Source organism: Paramormyrops kingsleyae, chromosome 9 (assembly GCF_048594095.1).
Source record: "Paramormyrops kingsleyae isolate MSU_618 chromosome 9, PKINGS_0.4, whole genome shotgun sequence".
Classification (NCBI taxonomy): Eukaryota; Metazoa; Chordata; class Actinopteri; order Osteoglossiformes; family Mormyridae; genus Paramormyrops; species Paramormyrops kingsleyae.
Genome location: NC_132805.1, coordinates 11,915,444 through 11,920,459, shown reverse-complemented (window position 1 = coordinate 11,920,459; position 5,016 = coordinate 11,915,444). Strand labels below are relative to the sequence as shown.

General features: G+C 49.6%; 1 long non-coding RNA gene across 1 annotated transcript; it reads right to left on the bottom strand.

The window, feature by feature from the left end:
- Positions 1-1,810: 1,810 nt before the first annotated feature.
- Positions 1,811-4,775, bottom strand: LOC111841716 (uncharacterized). Its single transcript, XR_002837735.2, has 3 exons — positions 4,671-4,775; positions 1,971-2,093; positions 1,811-1,876 (listed from the first exon to the last, which is right to left on the bottom strand). It is a non-coding gene; the product is annotated as an uncharacterized lncRNA (long non-coding RNA).
- Positions 4,776-5,016: the final 241 nt, after the last annotated feature.

Here is a 5,016-nt window from a genome sequence, read left to right as displayed (position 1 = left end):
GGACAGCAGGTCTGGATCGAGAAAGAAGAGGTCCAGTCCAAGTAGGGCGACCCGCATTCGGGCAATCCAAGTAACTGGGAGGTGAAGAAAGATGGAAAATTATGACTTGGGTGATCAACACAATGGGGCCACCTTGTGACTGGGTCCCAACCATGTGCTCAGTTAATGAAAAATCAGAAGCTTCCATGCAGCACAGAAGTGAAGCCACCTGAGATAGGTGCTGTCAAAATGCCTGTCACCTCCTCAGCCACAGTGCCACCCATACACAACTAGAAAGGAGAAATGTGACTAAAATCATTACTTAACTGAGATGCTATATTGTATCAACACATAAAAGACCAACTTTTCTGCTAATAAGTACTCTTGATGCTGGTTTTTTTGATCCATCTGCATCCTTCATCTCCAGCATTCTCTGGTGCCCCAGTGATCGACCGCATTAAATGCCAGAACTCCTCCAGCCAATACGTAGCATCAGTGCAGTTGCCACGGTGGAGAATTACCCGCCAGTGAATAACTCTAACCCTTAACAAAAGGTGGCTGATTCCTCTCCGGTAGCAAGTGTCACGGTAGTCAGGGAGCGGGTTAAGGTTCCTACCTGTATCGTCCGCTGTTAAACTCCCCGTCCGTCTCCCAATCGCTGTATCAAGACGATGCGATTGCAGTCCGGAAGAAATGTTACAGATCTGCAGCTGTGCAGTTACTTTAGACAAACACATTTGCACACCTTATAGTGATACCATGTATAAGAAAACCAGAAGACATAGGAATCCTGAGGCAGAATCAGGTGACCAGTCAGGTGACTAGCTATTGGTCCAACTGTAGCCATTCCACTTCTGTTTCTCTCTCTCTCTCTCTCTCTCTCTCTCTGTCTCTCTAGACAGACCCCCACCACATTCTTTCCTTGTGTTTTGGTTTGCAGACCCACCAATCAGAATGGTTGCCCTTTGCATGACTTTCTGATGAGCTGACGGAAGCAAATCTTGCACCACTTTTTAGTCATAGCCCCTGAAATTTGCTTGATAAAATCAACAGAATGTAAAACATGAATAAAGAAGGAACAGAAAAACCCTAAAAATAATCTTCTTTCTTCACTAAGCTATTGAGCTTAATTGGCATGAGATCACCCCATCCACCCCCACATTGGGTGAGGCCAATACCACTAGGTGGCAGTATTCCTATCAGCACGCTGGAGCCAGCATTCACAGTGCCAGGCGACTGCTGAAGGTGGTTATTTAAGTTTCAGCAGCGTGAGCGTACATGCTGATTGCACTGGGCCCGTCTGATGGCACGCAAGCTGCTCTCTGTTCAGACCCAGAGCGGTGTGCAGACATTAAAGCACTAAACACTGCGTATGCATGCGAGCAAACCCACTCAAGGCATTTGATGTGAGTCCCATTTCTTTTTTATTTCAGATCATGTGACAGGTGAATGATTCTACATGCACATGATGTTTTTCTGAAGTGGGAAATGTGTGGTGCCTATTAGCTGTGCAGAATGTCTTGACTGAGCTTTTAAAAATGTGACATTTGTGGCTAGGAGGTACAGCTTGCTGTAATGTGAAAACTGTTATTACTTAAGGCTGCTGGAAGCCACCCGTCAAGCTAAGCTAATAGGGATCCACGTGATGGGTGTTGGGGGGGGGGGGGGGGGGGGTTGACGAGGCCTGAGGGAAGGCAGACTCTGCTCATGGCTGGTACACTGTTCCTCCTCGCTTTCTACTCGTGCAGTCGGAGATGTGGAGGGCCACCTGGCCTTGCCTTTTGTTCTTGCATGGGATAAATTCGGGAGGGAGACTTCAAGGTCACGGAGGCCTCAGGTTTGGACTCTGAAATGAGTTCTCCTTTGAGGAGGCGGTAACAGGAGATGGCCATCAACTCTGCAAATAGATCCCGGAGGACAACATTCTGTTACAGGCAGTTCCGATAACATCGGCCTGAAAATAACAGCGGAGCTACCCTTCGCCATCCTACCGTCTTCCATAACTGTTTGTCCCATGCAGAAACACAGTGATCCTGGTGCCCGTCTTGGGAAGCACCGGGAATGATGGTGGGGACACTTTTGATGGGATGGCAGTCCATTACAGTATGGGAGATCTGGAACAGTATTATGGACTATTGCGGACTGAAAGTACAGTATTATGAAGATAACATGCAAACTCCACACAGACAACCAGGGCAGGAGCCAAACCCACAACCCAGGAGAGGTGAAGGTGCAGCGCCACTGACTGAGCTCCCATGCTGCCCTTTGGATGCTTATCGTCTATTCGTTTCTCAGCCAGTTGTCCCAGTTAGGGTCACAGGGGGACTGGAGCCAATCCCAGGCAGCACAGGGTACAGATGAACCCAGAGATGCCAGTCCATCCAAGGGCACACACACCTGGGCTAGCGATAATACACTACGGGCAGTTTAGAGATGCCAGCTTATCTTCCAGCTCTTTGTAAATATTAGCAGGACGCTAGCGTTTGAAAAGTAAGCACGTGTTTTAAAATGGTGCCAAGTGTTGACATTTAAGCAGGTTCTTTCCTAATCCTCTTTCCATGGCTGTAGCCCGTCAGGCCGTGCATTCTGCAGAAGAGCTGCGCAGCTTCCAGATCGCAGAGGGCCGCAGCCATTGCAGTCACATGTTTCTTGTTTCACCCTCCCGAGGTAAGCTAACTGGGGGCTCCAGTCTTCTGTGGCCTGTCCCTCCCGCCCCTTGGCTGAACCCTTTGGCTGCAGTAATTTGCCAGTGCCTGGGATAGCCAATCAGAGTCTCTCTCTCTTTCAGACCAGCCAGGATGATCAATACTCCATATTAGGACTAAGCAGGTTTATTGATATTTTATACCAGTGTTTCCCAACCCGGTCCTCGGGGACCCACAGATGGTCCACATCTTCTGCACCCTCCTGGCTGCCTGCCAGACAGTCCACATCTTCTGCACCCTCCTGGCTGCCTGCCAGACAGTCCACATCTTCTGCACCCTCCTGGCTCCCTGCCAGACAGTCCACATCTTCTGCACCCTCCTGGCTCCCTGCCAGACAGTCCACATCTTCTGCACCCTCCTGGCTGCCAGCCAGACAGTCCACATCTTCTGCACCCTCCTGGCTGCCTGCCAGACAGTCCACATCTTCTGCACCCTCCTGGCGGCCTGCCAGACAGTCCACATCTTCTGCACCCTCCTGGCCGCCTGCCAGACAGTCCACATCTTCTGCACCCTCCTGGCCGCCTGCCAGACAGTCCACATCTTCTGCACCCTCCTGGCCGCCTGCCAGACAGTCCACATCTTCTGCACCCTCCCAGCTACTAGTAACAAAAACATGGACTGAATGTAGGTCCCTGAGGACCAGATTGGGAAACTCTGTTTTATACACTGATGCGGGTGTTAAAAAAGCTCGGGTCTGTGACAAAGAGCTGTACCTGCGGAACGCTGCAAACGCTTGGGGTCGGTCGGGATTTGTCCTTGTCATCCATCCTCTGTCTTTCCCCATTGTGCTGCCTCCCCCTATCGTTCCCCTCTGGTGCCACATCTTTCTTTAATATAATGTCAGATTTCTTAGTTGTCGTTTTAATTCAGATGTTAATTTTTATTTTAATCTTGACTTAACTTCACTCCGCCTGGGTTACACGTGTGTTGCATGTTCTCCCCGTGTCGTCGTGGGGTTTCCTCCGGGTACTCCGGTTTCCCCCCACAGTCCAAACACATGCTGAGGCTGATTGGAGTTACTAAATTGCCCAAAGGTGTGCATGTGTGACTGAATGGTCTGTGAGTGTGCCCTGCGATGGGCTGGCCCCCTATCCTGGGTTGTTCCCTGCCTCGTGCCCGTAGCTTCCGGGATAGGCTCCGGACCCCCCGCGACCCAAAAAGGATAAGCGGTTTGGAAAATGGATCGATGGATGGATTTAACTACGATGCTGAAAGGAAGTATGCGAATGGAACTTCACAGGATTTTAAACTCTATGTATATGTATCTTAAGGGCCAAGCTCTGAACTCATGTATAAGTACACTGCTGGTCGTACTACCCTATAACAATCAGAGCTATAGTACTCATGCATGTGCAGCATGGACAGAATATGCAACACACACACACACACACACACAGAGGTTTGTATCTTTGTGGGGACTTTCCATTCATTTCTATGGGAAAACTCTAATCCGACAATGACAACCTTACCACCTACCCAGCCCTATTCTTAACCATGAGCAACCAAACAAAATACAAGACTTTTGGAATCTGCAGTTCCTTTACGGGGACCATTAAGGTGCTCCCCACAACATCAAAATAACAGGTTTTGATCACATTGTAGGTACATGACTCACATAGAGATACATGCATAGATCCAGGGCCGGGAATCGACCCCATGCCGCTGAAGGCACAACGCTACAGTGTAACACACTAAGCCACTATGCGCCATATTTATTTGCTGAGTGAATAAATGTCGGTGAGAAATACAGAACATACAACTTCATCCACGGCTACAGGCTGGCATTTGCTTAAGCAATTCCCTGCACACGTGCATTGCTTAAGGCAGAAAGAGCTGAGCTCCTACTGGCAGCGTAAGGGCAGAGGGATCACGCAGGGATGGGTAACCCTTTTGCCCCCTCCCCGAGATCATCGCGAGTGCCCGGTCGGCTGGAGCGGATCTGTAAAATAACCAAATCGATGAAAACATATCGATCGCAGCACTGACCATGAACTTGTCCCGCCGCCCTTGCGTGGCTCCGGAGGCGGCGGTGAAACATCGGTGCGGCTGCTTCTGGAAAATCGATCTCACGGGTGACGCCGCAGGCTTCAGTGTGCACGCCCTGCACGTGCGTGGCTCTCCGCACGGCATCCTTCTAAGTGTAATATGTCAGATATAAGCGAAAAATGCTTATTCGAAGGTTTGTCCGTATAAAACCGCTGGAGAATTTAACGCCTAGATGTAAGCCATGTCTCGGGTAGGCCCTGATATGTATTACAAAGCCAATGGTAAAGTAACGAATATAACACTTACTTTATGCCTGTACCAGCGGGACAGGATTAAAAGGCAGTGA